The following is a 14,830-nucleotide window of genomic DNA, read 5'->3' on the forward strand; positions in this document are numbered from 1 at the left end:
TCACGATATACTTGCGACTTCAGGTAACCACAAAGCCAATAACCGCACGGACTGAGGTCTGGGGACCTGGGAGGCCAAGCATGACGAAAGTGGCTGCTGAGCACACGATCATCACCAAATGACGTGCGCAAGAGATCTAGCAATATTGGGTGTCTTTTTTATTTTATTTTTTTTTTGTTCTAATAAAATTCAAAGCATGTGTGTCAATTTTTTCCTCTCTATCTACATTATTCCGTGGTTTATTAAGTTTTCAAATTTATACTGGCTTTTTGATCACCCGGTACTTTTGACTAAGAAAATTTTTTTCACGTCCATCACTGCTTGCTTGTAGGCTTTCTTGATCAAGTAATGTTATGTCGAGCTTTCTCAAAATGTAGGTACAATTTGTAGCCCTAATAAAGGGTGAGTATTATTAAATTATATGAAAAAATGTAAATTAGTTACAAACTACGGCGTGCATACACTTTATTCAACATGTAAACATCACTACACATATTCGGATTTAGGTTTCAATATGTTCGATATGCCCGCCACCACTGGAAATAATGTGGCGCAGATGAATAGCGAAATTCTGCATGACCAGTTGAAGTACTAGAACATCGATGCTCTCGACGACCTCATGAATGGCTGTTTTCAGCTGAACAATGGTTTTGGTGTTATTGGTGTATACCTTGTCCATAATATAGCCCTACAAAGAGGAGTCGCATGTGTTCGGATCCGGAGAATATGGCGGCCAATCGAGATCCAAGCCAGTGGCCACTGAGTACCCCACAGCCAGAATGCGGTCCCCAAACTGCTCCTCCAGGACATCACTCCCTGCTTGGTTAAGGTCAAGCTCCGTCTTGCATGAACACTATCTTGTCGAAATCAGGGTCAGTGTAGATAATGGGGCTGAAATCGTCTTCCAAAGCTATCACGTAACGTTCGGTAGTCACCGTGCCATGAAGGGTTACCGCACCGATTATTCCGTGACTGGACATTACACATCACATAGTCACCCATTGAGAATGATCGCCAAATCTGGATTCTCAATCCCCCAAATGCGCCAATTCTGCTTATTGACGAACCCGTCCTATATTTGGATGGGCTTTGTCGCTAAGCCAAACCATACTAATCGCAATCCTGTCCCGTGGCCAACCGTGCAGTTTGAACATCCTAACGCAAACCTTTCAGAAGTTATGACGGTTTTATTTGATATTGTGCAATAATTGTCACCCTGTACTTGTCTTACTATGTTAAACTTTTAACATAAGGTTATACATCTTAATGTATATTTCAGATTTTTAAATTCGGTCATTAACTTTATGAAATATTGAAATTAAAAGAGCCGGCCGCGGTTGCCGAGCGGTACTATGCACTTCAGTCCGGGACCGGGCGCCTGTTACGGTCGCAGGTTCGAATCCTGCCTCGGGCATGGATGTTTGTGATGTCCTTAGGTTAGTTAGGTTTAAGTATGTAAATCTGCAGGCTTTCGTGGCCGTTGTCACTGAAGTTGAAATCTTCTGGGTTATTAGGCCGAGTCATGTTTCTTCTAAAATGATCGACGTTTCGACCCCTCGGCTGGTATCTTCCTCAGGTTCTTCTGGTGTCCACTACTGCTAGAACAGTCTTCTATTAGTAGTGGACACCAGAAGATCCTGAGGAAGATCCCAGCAGAGGGGTCGAAACGTCGATCATTTTAGAAGAAATATAACGCGGCCTAATAACCCAGAAGAATTTAACTTCAGTTTAGGTTTAAGTAGTTCTAAGTTCTAGGGGACCGATGACCTCAGATGTTAAGTCCCATAGTGCTCAGAGCCATTTGAACCATTTTTTGAAATTAAAACATTTGTTGCTCCTGTAAGCCTTTAGATAGGCAACCTGCAACTGGCATTGGGTGCCATGAACCGAGTTAGCCATTTAATAATATAGACTCTTACTCCCTCATCCCACTGCTGGACTTCGATTTTTTCATAAAACGTATGGTTCCTCATAATCTCATTGTCGCCGTTCAGATGCCAGATGGCACAGCTCTGACAACTCACACAATTTTGGCGCTGCCGCGTGAACGGAAACGATCGCTCGTGTCAGACCAGAGAAGGGAAATATTACTTCGGAGGCGCTGCAGTAGATTTACCTACCGCGAGTAGTCGACTGAGACAAGGAAGTCGCTCGTGTAAAAGGATTTTATGCGCGCCAAATTTCCCTGCCTTCCTTCACCGTGCAGTTCAAATTCGCGACGCGGTGGGAGCCGCGGAAGTAATCCAGTTCGGCTGCACAGGCATCAGTATCGCTAGGGGCGAGAGAAAAGCCGGCAAAGAGTGATCACTGACAGTGCGCGGCGGGAGAGGAGGTAGAGGGGAGTGGTGGGAGAACGCCCGCGGCTGGCTGCTCGTCTGCTGCTGCGGCGTGTCCAGCCAGTCAGTCCACGCGACGCCGCCGGACGAGCTGGTCCCGTTCTGGCCAGCATAAAGTAGCACGCCGCTAACATCCAACACGCCGAGGTGCTCAACACACGCTGACAGCGCCTCCATAGCCGACAACCACTGATACCACACTTCTCGTAAACGGTGCCAACACGATTGCCATCGGCGACGACCGTCGATTAAAACTAGGTGACCTGTACGAATAGTGTTGATAGAGTCGTGTAGGTCTTTCAGCGAGTGTGGAACTTCCCGACTGACGTCTGATCGGCAGTCGGAGACAGTCCGCGTTGTACGGCGCCCAGTTACATGTGCCTCTACGTGTCGAGAACGTCCGAAACTGCATCATTCAGCTGCGCGATATCTGTGTGTTGTTTCCTGTGACTCTAAGTCGTTTTACGGCTGTAACATCGGACGACAATCCGGATGTCAACACACAGGTAAGACGGCAGTTCCTCGCTCTAGCTGATGCATAACTGTTGCTTCCTCAAGCTCTGCAATTTTCCAGTTTCAAATTATCTTGCGATTTATTTTACATCCATAACGGTCATTAATTCGCCCGTGAATCCATACATACTATAGAAATGTATATATTTATGTGTGTGTGTATGTGTTCGTTCCACATCCCCTGCAAAACCACTAGTCTGATTTCAACCAGACTTGGTACACATATCGCTTACTGTCAGACAACAATCGCTTTCGGGGTGAGAACCACCTATCTGTTATACTCAGGAGATATGTTATCGACAATGACATGTGGGAAAAACTATCACATCATCCAATACCTTTAAATTTATTACTTCTCTGCTACTAACTACATTCGCAACATATTTCGCAGACGTACCCACATATGCCTTTACAAGTATATCATTGACCGACATATACTTCTACAGATATGACGTCATAATTACTGAGATGTGTGAGAAAATACCGTATCATGCGAGAAGTTTTAATACATTTATTACTGACCACTAAGACACTCCTACAGTCCAGATAACTTAAGAAAAAAAATGGTTCAAATGGTTCTGAGCACTATGGGACTTAACATCTGAGGTCATCAGTCCCCTAGAACTTAGAACTACTTAAACCTAACTAACCTAACGACATCACACACACCCATGCCCCAGGTAGGATTCGAACCTGCGACCGTAGCAGCAGCGTAGTTCCGGACTGAAGCGCCTAGAACCGCTCGGCCACATCGGCCGGCAACTTAAGAAAAAGGAACTCATTGACACATGGCAGCGGTTTTGACACCTTTCAGCTACGAAGTGAAAACGACTGTAGCCGAGGACAATAGCCAACTATACAACTATTAAGAGGGTTGCCACAGAGCCTGTACTTATACATTTCTGCAAAATGTATATTAATTTGTACCACTGTTTCATAATTTCAAAGGTGTTTTCATGAATATATGGAAATTAAATTTTTTCGGTATTGTACTAGAAACACAGTTCATTTTTTTGTTTTCGTTTCTGATAGAAAACTTCACGGGCTCTCGGGTTCGGTTCCCGGCTGGGTTGGGTATTTTCTCTGCCCGGGGACTGAGTGTTTGTGTTGTTCTCATCATTTCATCCTCATCCTCATCATTCGTGACAGTGGATCGATTGGACTGTGTAAAAAATTGGACTGTGACCAAATTGGGACTTTGTATGGACGCTGATGACCGTGCAGTTGAGCGCCCCACAAACCAGACATTATCATCATCATCATCTGATAGAAAACCAGCAAAATTAATAGTCATACAACGCCCGGTTAGTCAGCGTGTTTATTAACGTTTGAAAATACACATATAAATAATCTGAAATATTGCTCCGTGGGTTCTGTTTAATAATATTATGCATCTCTTCCTCGCTAATGACAACAGTATCGGCGGGGATGAGTCGTACAGCGAAGCCAAGACTGTCCAGAACAGACCCTCTACAAATGGATCCCCTGCATTTTCAAAGAATCAACAAGACCTTAGCATAATAAGGCAGCATAGTTTAACAAGTTAAACAGTTCCTCCAGTAAAACTTTGCATTTTGCAGTTAATACCTGGTACCACATTCAGTCTATTGACATATTATTTACATGTTTTCACGAAGTGCATTTTTTCGTCTCAAGTGCCGATGAGGATACTAAAATCGATTACCGGCGTGTAAATTTGTTGACTGCTAACGACCTACCCCAGCTTCGCACGGGCAGTACTATCTACGGCATGACGATTTGTCTGACTTAGCGGTAATAAATTGTACATACAAACCTTCCTCGTGAATCAGTCTGTTTATTAGTGAAAACTGCATCGAAGTCCTTGAGATTAGCCTTCACATGTAGACAGAAAGAAACAGCTGGGAACTAATTCAGTAATATGTATAAATGGAGAAATTTTTCTTGCAATAACTACTTTATTTACTCTTTTTTTGTTTAGAGTACATTCGGTCTCTAAATATTGCATTTTCAAGCGTATTCAGTCGTAAGTTTACCGTGGTCGAAGGAATGAGGCTGCTACAACGGTACTCACACATGACAGTGTGCGGAAGCGCGTTGCAGATTCCAGTGTGGCGGTTTTGTTACAGCATAGATATTACGTGTTCCATACCATGATGAAGAGTACTTGCAAGAGTGACAGAAATACAGACTCATCTTTTAACAATATGATTTTCTACAATCCTGAATATTTTCTCACAGTTGTATAGGGAAGTGGAAAAATTTATATCACTGTGTACATTTTTATATAACATCTTTAGGAATTCTAGTAACAACTTGGGTATTGATTACATTCATTATTCATATTTATTTCTTGTATATATCTATAATTATTTTTCTGTTTTATAGTCTAACTATTTTTCAGAATTTCCGTTAGTTTGTTCCACTCGATAGTGTAAAATACTTTCCTGATTCCTGTGATAAATTTATGAAGTTGTGTATTGGCTCTGAAGCTCTCGTCTGTTGTAATCCTGCCTCGGGCATGAGTGTGTGTGATGTCCTTAGGTTAGTTAGGTTTAAGTAGTTCTAAGTTCTAGGGGACTGATGACCACAGTAGTTAAGTCCCATAGTGCTCAGAGCCATTTGAACCATTTCTCGTCTGTTGTAGGCCTACTATGAAGCCTTCGGATAGTTTTTCTTTTCATTAGCCGAACTGGTCCTCTTCTAAATTAACTGCAATGTTCTTCTTCGTGTGTCGGTGTGTTTGTGTGCATATGTGTGTGTGTGTGTGTGTGTGTGTGTGTGTGTGTGTGTGTGTGTGTGTGTGTTGGTTGGCTGGTTCGGGGAAGGGAACCAAACAGCGAGGTCATAGATCCCATCGGATCAGGGAAGGATGGGAAAGGAAGTCGGCCGTGCCCTTTAAAAGGAACCATCCCGGCATTATCTGAAGCGATTCCTTAATGGATAGCTTGTACTGTGGAAGCAACAACATTATTCAGCGATGTGTAATGCTGCTTCATTTTTTGTGTGTCACATTTGCAGATTTAACATGCAAACTGTGTCAGTTAATTTAACTGGAATTTGAGTACGTGCATCAGAGATCGCGTTCTGAAATTTGGCAGAAGCTGTTAGATCCCCATTTAAATCCAGTAAGCCTTTCAGGAAGTTCACTTATTTCGGCGATAGCTATCTGATAGCCTGATTTGTAAGCTGTTTCTTACAGTCTACTATTCCAGTGCATAGCAACTTCATCACTGGTACAGTAATTTTTACTGGTTATTTCACTTCTTCACTCTGCCTATGACTCCTATTCCTGGGTACTACATAACAATATAAACACATGTTTTCCTGTTGACTTAGGCGTTTCGGTGTCAGGGCCTAGGCCATCATTTCCTGCAAACATTTCGTGCTTGATCGCGGTAGGTGTCGATGGAGGCTACGGAGATATATGTTTAAATTCTCGGTCGTTAACCGCTAAGTAAACTGATTCCGCTTAGAACATACGAGTTCTAGAAGCAGAGAGAAATACCTTACTGTTTATTCACATCTAGGCCATGGCATCGCGTCATGAAGTTCTCCCAATCTGCCGAAAGTCCCTAAGAAGTTTTGACTTTGTTAAAATCACTAAACGAATAAAATCATCTCTTGATTCGCTCAATGATCATAATGGCGCCAAAACGAGAGTTTATAGAAGGCCACAAATCTGACTTCGCTTTCCCGAAATTCGTTCACTGCGTAATATATGTTTTTACTTTCAGTCGTAGCTCAAACGAAGCAATGGTAGTTATTCGGATAAATGATCAAAGGACAGAAAATAAAAATTTAAAAAAATCGCTGAACCGCCGAAATGCAACTAAACCTGATGATACACATGTGGTGTTTTATACAGATCGTCCGAAGGAACTGCTCCGTTTCCAACAACATTTTACGCAGATCACCAGAGCAACGAAAGCTTCTGGGTAACTGGAGGAAAGTGCAGCACATTCTCATTTTCAAGAAAGGTCGTCGAACAGAAGCATGTAGCTATAAACCTATATTGTTGTCATCAGTACTTTGTGGAACACATTTTTCGGGGAGTGGACAATCTAGACCAAGTTGGCCATATACGTTGCCATCTAGGTTGATGCTCTGGTCCTTGATTTCTGGAAACCATTCAGTAAAGTTCCACACTGTTGCTTTGTGAACAAACTTCGAGCTTACAGAATATCGTGTCAACTTTGTAAGTGGGTTTCCAGACAGATACAGTCCACAAATCGCCATTCTTAATGGGATGAAATTGTCGGAAGTAAAAGTAACTTCCGGAGTTCCCAAAGGGGAGTGTTATACAAGCAGTTAATGTATCTCAAAGGGTACACAACAACTTTAATGTTTAACGGTATCAGAACTAGTTAAGATATTAACACTACTTTTGGCTTTGTGACACACCATCTCACAAAGATTTTGTGCCATTCAGTCAGTTTCAGTACGTGCGCCTCTGGTGGTACGCACAACATCCAGTCTATTTTCAAGCTCCATCTACACTCGGCACAACATATCCGCATCAGCTGTGGCAACCGCAGCAACGATTCGGTTCTTTACATAACTGATATGGTTGGTAGGCGTTTAGTAGACTATTTCCTTGACATACTCCCGTAGAAAGAATCCATCGGTGTAACGTGAGGCGACCTATGAGGCCATGGACTATCCTGGCCAATCCAGCGACTTGCAAACACTTGGTGTAGAACATCTCGTAGTCTGAGCCCAATCTTGTTGGTAAACAACTATGTCTTGGCGGTCAAAGAGTTGTGGTAATGCAAACAGTTCGAGCATATCAAGGTAACTGATAGAGTTAACTATTGCTCAGAAAAAAGGTGGTTCCAGTATGCGATCAACCATAAAAACAACATCACACATTTTGTGGGCTGCCACGTACGTCTTCCGTCACAGTATCCGGAATTGTTGTGCCCCAGATGTCAACACTGTATTTGTTTACCTTTCCACGTGGATTCTTGCTTCGTCAGAAAATGGTAGGTTGTTTCCAAGATTTCCATCCTCCTCTAAATGGTGAAGTACGTCCACAGCGAACCGCACACGTTTCGGCTTGTCGTGTGGTTTCAATGTCCGCAACAGTTACAGTCGGTATGAATACATCTGTAAACGTTTCCGAAGGACCTGGTGTACGGTCGCCCTAAGAATTCGCAGCTTCTGTGATGCCCTCGGAACAGAATTCTGCGGTGAACGTTGAAGACCCAACCGTATCCTTTCTGTGTCGGCTTCACTTGCTCTAGGTCGTCCAGTATGTTGCTTTACATCAGCGTTTCTTGTTCGCATAAAATGCCTGTACAACCACCAAATCGACGTCCACCAGGGTGGTTCCTTTCTATACAATGTTTGAAAGTTCCTTTGAACCTGCGTGTTCGAATTGGTCTGAATAAAACATTCCACACATGGTGCCTTTTCTTGAACCGTTGTCATTATGCTTCACTCACGACAACCTAGAACACAGACAAAAAAACTTTATCAATTTATCTGACGCATACGCCAAACATGACGTGAATATCTCAGTTATTTTGGGTACTACAGCACTACAACTTTTATATGCGGTTGATAACGTAAGATAGTGAGGCTGTTCGCTGATGATACTGTTGTGTGTAGGAAAGTCGCAACGCAAAGAAACGAGCTAAAAGCCTGAAGATGTGCTGAGGACAGAAGGTGAGTGGATGTATTGGCAGTAAACCCTCACGGCAAATGAATGTAGCTCAGTGCACATGTGTCGGAGGAAGGACTATTAGTGCAGTTGCAATCTGCAGCACCAAAACTGGAAGGGCTACCCAAAACTAGTAGCAGAACAAGCATAAACTAGGCTAAGATAGTTGGTGAAGCACTAGGAAATTTAATTTATCCGCGAAAGAAGACGCCTGGTAAACACTCATTCGACCCATTCTTGAGTATTGCTCGTCAGTCTGAGATGCTTAATATAAAAGATAATGAAGATAAAAAAGAAGAAACAGGAACGGTTCGCATAGTCACATTTTCGTCTAGTAAACGCGAGAGCAATCTAGAGATTATCATTAAAGTCTAGTGTTACTTCCATTTTCTGTTACAGAAAATTTTGCTGTTAGAAATCTGTATTCATACATTCCAGGGAGAGTAAGGTAATACATTAGTTCGTACAACATATATCTCACCATATATTTCATGAAAACACCAAAATCAAATAAGCTTGAAAATGAGTTTACAGTCTGTCCATTTTCCCAAACACCATTCGTTAAAGGAGAAGGAAAGGAATGAAACTGTAGTGTTGCCAAATGTACCATCCGCCTTATTTTTAAGATGAGTTGTGTCGCTTACGGCACGTTTCACAATTGCTATTACAGAACCCTGCGGATTCTGGTAGGGGACTTAGTAGATGAAGTTTTGAAGCTATGTCTGGTAACGCATTGTTTGGATGTAAAATAAGTTTGAAGGTCGGATCACCTTCAAATCTCCTTCCTCAGGATATGCGCACAGTAGAGAACTGCGGGCTCCACAGGAGTCCGTGGCATGGGCAATGGTTCGACTACTCGTCATCGGGTTCTTTTCCACGTAACGTAGCTAGTCCTGCGTAGGTACCAGTTTCTCGCAGCCGTTGTGATCGGAAGAAAATGGTATTCGATGTGACAATTACAACAGCGACTGACGACGGTACTCTCTTCGCACTTTGTGTGCATGTCATGAAGTGGAAGACATAAAAACGATGCGATCTTGAGACTTATTTTATATCCAAAGGACACATTTACTGACATGCTTTCCCTATTCAGACATTATCCACAAAAACCTTATACAACCCGTAAAAGTTTCTAATATCATTTGTAAATCACTCAGTGTATATAATGCCGCCAAGAAGATCGAAAGTGATGTTTGGTGTTCGTTTGATTTAGTAATCAGTATTATTTGTTTTTCTGAGTCCTTCCGCTGTCCTGTTATAATTCCCACATTTTTGAATTTATATGGCTTCTCTAAACGTATTAGAGCAACAATAACTTGACCAGAACCTAACTAGTCCCCGATGTCTCCTCTGGAAGATAGGACACATTTCATTTACCCATTTTGCTTCGGTGACAATTTCCACAAAACTTTACGTAGTATTCTTAGATTTTTCTTGTTCATTGTGCAGACAGATTTACACCGCGCCTAATCATAATTTCAAAGCCGTAGACTGTGACTAATTACACAGGTAGATAGATGTAGGACGTATCGAAGTGCTGAGGTACTCTCTCTCCCACTCTCTCTCTCTCTGTGTGTGTGTGTGTGTGTGTGTGTGTGTTCTTCTTCTTCAGAGTAGGGTATCAAGTAAGAATAGAGATTGTGTTTTCTGTACACTGCAGAATAATATTTTCTTTACTGTGATGTTTCCAGATGTAGAAGGATTGAAACGTTATGGACATGTGCTCAGATGTTTAAGACCGGTACTCTGTTCCCTTCCTTCTTTAGATTAAAGAACGAAAAAGATACATTCTTCCACCTCCAAAATTTGGAACTAGCCTAACCTGGATGGAACAGCCTGCGTAACCTAGTCTGCTAACCCACGATGGTGTGGTAGCGCTCCACCTGCAAGTAATTAATTTGAGATTTGGAAACATATGAAAGAATGTCACCGCCAATATTGCCCATTGCTGCTAAACACCAGACTTTGCGCCAGTGTTCCATCTAAAGTCCCAAGCTCTCCTCCGTGTTCCAAGGAGTGATATCGTCGCTGGTGCTCATTCCTTCGGATATAATTTTACGACTCTGACAGATGATACGTACGTAAGCATCCTGTCTGATCACCTGCATCCATTCATGTCCATTGTGCATTCCGACGAACCTGGGCAATTCCATCAGGGCAATGCGACACTCCACACGTCCAGGATTGCTACAGAGTGGCTCCAGTAACACTATTCTGAGTTTAAACACTTCCGCTGGCTGCCAAATTTCCCAGACACGAACATTATTGAGCATATCTGTGATGCCTTGTAACGTGCTGTCCATAAGAGATCTCCACCCCTCGTAGTGTTACGGATTTATGAACAACCGTGCAGGACTCATGGTGTCCATTCCCTCCAGCACTAGTTCAGACATTAGTCAAGTCCATGTCACGTCGTGTTGCGGCACTTCTGCGTGCTCGCGTGGCCCTACATGATATTCGGAAGGTGTACCAGTTTCTTTGGCTCTTCAGTGTAATATTCACTGTCTGATCAAAAGTGTACTGACACCCCTATGTAATGAGGAATTGACCACCAGATGTCATGAGAAACGAACCAGGCAGTATAAATGTAGGCGGGGGAATAGTGTGTCTGTAGAAAAGTAATAACAGCAGAGTGGGTCGATCAGGAGAGTTCATTGACTCCTAACGCGGAATAGTCATTGAATGTCATGTGAGTAACCAATTCATCAGGGATATTTCAACATTTATAAAGCTGCCCAAGTCGACTGTTAAAGTAACTCTGAAGCGAAAAACGAGAAGGAACAAGTACACTAAACAAAGACCAGGCAGACCTCATACACTGACCAACAGCGACCGTCGAGCATTGCGGACGGTGATTGTAAGAATCGGATGAAGTCTGTGGTGTCACCGACAGACACCACACTTGCTAGGTGGTAGCCTTTAAATCGGCCGCGGTCCGTTAGTATACGTCGGACCCGCGTGTCGCCACTATCAGTGATTGCAGACCGAGCGCCGCCACACGGCAGGTCTAGTCTAGAGAGACTCCCTAGCACTCGCCTCAGTTGTACAGCCGACTTTGCTAGCGAAGGTTCACTGTCTACATACGCTCTCATTTGCAGAGACGACAGTTTAGCATAGCCTTCAGTTACGTCATTTGCTACGACCTAGCAAGGCGCCATATTCTTCAAGAATGTATTCTAAACAGATAATATTGTGAATCATGTACCGTCAAGAGCGACGTTCATCATTAATTGATTACAGTTAAGTATCAAACTAATTACGTCCGCTTTCTGAGTTCTAATTCCTTGTCATGTTCCAGACCTCACGTCAGTATAGTCCTTCCCTCCCCACGCCAGCCTGCGTGAGCTAAAACGCGTGCAATTCGGCCTCCTCTAGTAACACGGTGTTGGCTCTTCTGCCAACACAACAAAATCAGCTGAAGAAATCACTCTTGAGTTCCAGCAGACTGCTAGCACAAGGACTGTGGGTAGGGAACTAAAAAGAATGGGGTACAGCAGCTCCTCATAAGCCGCACATTTCTGTATCCAGTGACGGTTGAAGTGACTTAAAGAGCTGTACGCTGTGGCAGTTCGGTGGAAGGATTGGGGTTTGGAAAAAAAAAAAAAAAAAAGAAGCGTGGAAAGTGTTACGTCCCATCACGTGTAGTGTAAAGAGTGAAGTACGAAGGAGGTGATGTTACAATAGGGGGGCGGGGGTAGCTGTTTTTCATGGGTAGTGTATGGTCTCCTTCTTGTGCTTAAAAAGTCCCTAAATGTAGAAGAATATCAAAACAGTTAAAGCACTGTGTACTGCGTGCAGTAGAGGGAAATTTTGAAAACTAGAGGATGACTGATTGTGTCAGCATGACAATGAACCCAACTTTTCATAAAACAAAATCTGTAAGGCAATATTCCTGATATGGTCTGGTTTGCCCAGAAGTCCAACCCTGACCCCAACGGAACACCTTTGGGATGAGTTAGAATGTCGATTTCAATGCAGACCCCAGCTTTTCTGGTTCCGTCTCTTGAGGAGTAATGGGTCGCCATTCATTCACAGAAATTCAGGCATATAACTGAAAGTGTCACTAGGGCCGTCGAAAGAGCGAAAAGCGGACACACCCCATATTAATGTCCACTGATTGGTGTTCGGATAACTTTGATCAAATAGTGTCTAGGACAGCACTGCAGGATTCCTCCATTGCCTCCAGCGCTCACAACCTGAATAGGAACTGACTTTGACTTTTTCACCACTGGCTCGACCGTCACCGCACAAGAGTGCACATGCGACCTTGGATACGGGAGCAGGCTGTCTTCCATTATCCCCGGCTTGAAAGAAGCCAGTCACGGAAACGAATGGAATGCTGTGTGGATAATTTATGCCTTCGTTACACTTTTTTTTAAAGTGAAGATTTCGTTTGGTTCCGAAGTAATTTAACATACTGTAGACACCTTTCTCAGAAGCGACGGCACCGTTATTCCAAGGACAAACGGAAAGTGTACAGCACGATCCTGCCATTGTGAAACATGATGCTCTTAACTGAACCGATTTTATTCCCGTGTGTTAGGGCTAATCCTTGAAATTTAAATGTGAATTGTTTCTAAAGTCTGATAACGACATGATTGTTTGAGTACATACACCAAATAGCTGCTTACAATAATTAATCTTTATTTCCGACAGACTGAAGACTGTTTCGGCTTAATCGCCATTTTCAAGTACCTGCTATTACAATTTTGGTGAGAATTTCATTCGTATTTAAGTAGCTGTACTCACGTCTAGATTGATGAGACGTCCATATTGCGTTGTTAGTGGACTGTTTTGTAACTGTTACTGCTTTATTAAGCTCGTAAATACGTCAAGATATTGAAATTGAATGTTAGTTACAACGTGACAGCAGCTTGACAGTTCCACTCTCATGACGCTATTTGTTTACAAAGTCGTGCAGATGAACAGCGATATTATTTTACTAACTAAAATTTGTTACGCTTATCTTTGGTTGTTGAATATGTTACTTCTGATTTATCCTTTTTCGTGTTCTAAAAGTTCACTAAAGTTTTTAAGGAAGTACTTGTGTCTGAATTCCGTATGTACATTTGATATTTTTTGTGGGTATTTTCTCGTGTAGATATAAATTTCTAATTCCTCAAGAATGTTCATTGCAAAACCTTTTCGTATTCTGTGCAAAATCTGTAGTGCGTTTTGAATAGTATCAGCAGTGTGATAACATACAGCATCACACACGACAACCCACACACGAATATGAATCTGATTTTCAGTTTTACCCATGTTTAGAAAATTTCACAAATATAGAATTACGAGTAACGAAACAAATCTCCTTAAAAAAAGGTCTGAAATACAACATAGCCCCAACACTTCAGAAAAATACTGTAAAGCATCTGATACCCACTGCTAAAGTTGCAATAGATGTAGCTAACCTCTCATACAGAAAATAATATGAAATTACAGTTAATATAACAAACATTATAGACAAGGAATTAAGCAAACAGAATACGACAAATACTAGCCCAAGACGGAACAGAAAATTCTGAATAACATAAACCATAAACTGCTATTGAATGATGCTATAGCATTATAAGCCTATGAAGAGAATAGTATGGTCATACCTAACAAAAACGACTATAGAGATAAAGACATGTCATTTTTTGTTGCTAAAGTATTATTTATGTTAATCTCCGCATCACTATTCGCGCTTTTCTACGACTGAAAAATCGGGATACTGAGCAATAAGCCAATAAGTCCCATAGACTCATATTTACCTTCAGGAGCGTCACATACTCTGCCGGGGATTTCTGTCTGATGTCGTATTGATTAGCTGTTAATTACTACGGAAGCGAACTGAAAAGTAATGTCTCAGAATTTTTTATGTGAAAACTCTTATAGCTTGTTTAAAAAATAAAACAAACTTTATTAACATTCTATATCTTTATTCTTCATGTCTACATGTTTATTTCTCAACATAGTCATCACGGCGACGAACGCGTTTCTCACAGCGAGAAACTACTTTGTTGATTCCGTCACGGTAAAATGTTTTACTTTGTTGACGGAGTCACAGCTTCACCTCTACTTGCATCCTTTCATCACAATCAAAGAGAAATCTTCGAAGATGTTCTTTAAGTTTGTAACCAGATAAAAATCGAATGGGGTCAACACGGGACTGTATAAGGAGGATGATCGCTGACAGTGAACCCAAGGCGTCGGATTGTTGCAGAAGTCACAGCGTTCGTGACTGGTCTCGCATTGCCATGCTGAAGGAGAGAGTGCTCAATCTGGGGACGAACTATCCGAATTCGAATGTCTATTACAGCACTCTGTTTCTCAAGCACTGACATACTGTAGTTAT

General features: G+C 42.2%; 1 protein-coding gene across 1 annotated transcript in view; it reads left to right on the top strand.

The window, feature by feature from the left end:
- The first annotated feature begins 2,414 nt into the window (after positions 1–2,414).
- LOC126419661 (uncharacterized) overlaps positions 2,415–14,830 on the top strand; it is a 733,764-nt gene continuing 721,348 nt past the window's right edge. Inside the window, exon 1 of the mRNA XM_050086850.1 lies at positions 2,415–2,842. The gene's annotated coding sequence lies outside the window, so the exon portion shown is untranslated. The remainder of the gene's footprint in view (positions 2,843–14,830) is intronic.

This window comes from Schistocerca serialis, chromosome 9 (genome assembly GCF_023864345.2).
Source record: "Schistocerca serialis cubense isolate TAMUIC-IGC-003099 chromosome 9, iqSchSeri2.2, whole genome shotgun sequence".
In the NCBI taxonomy this organism is placed as follows: Eukaryota; Metazoa; Arthropoda; class Insecta; order Orthoptera; family Acrididae; genus Schistocerca; species Schistocerca serialis.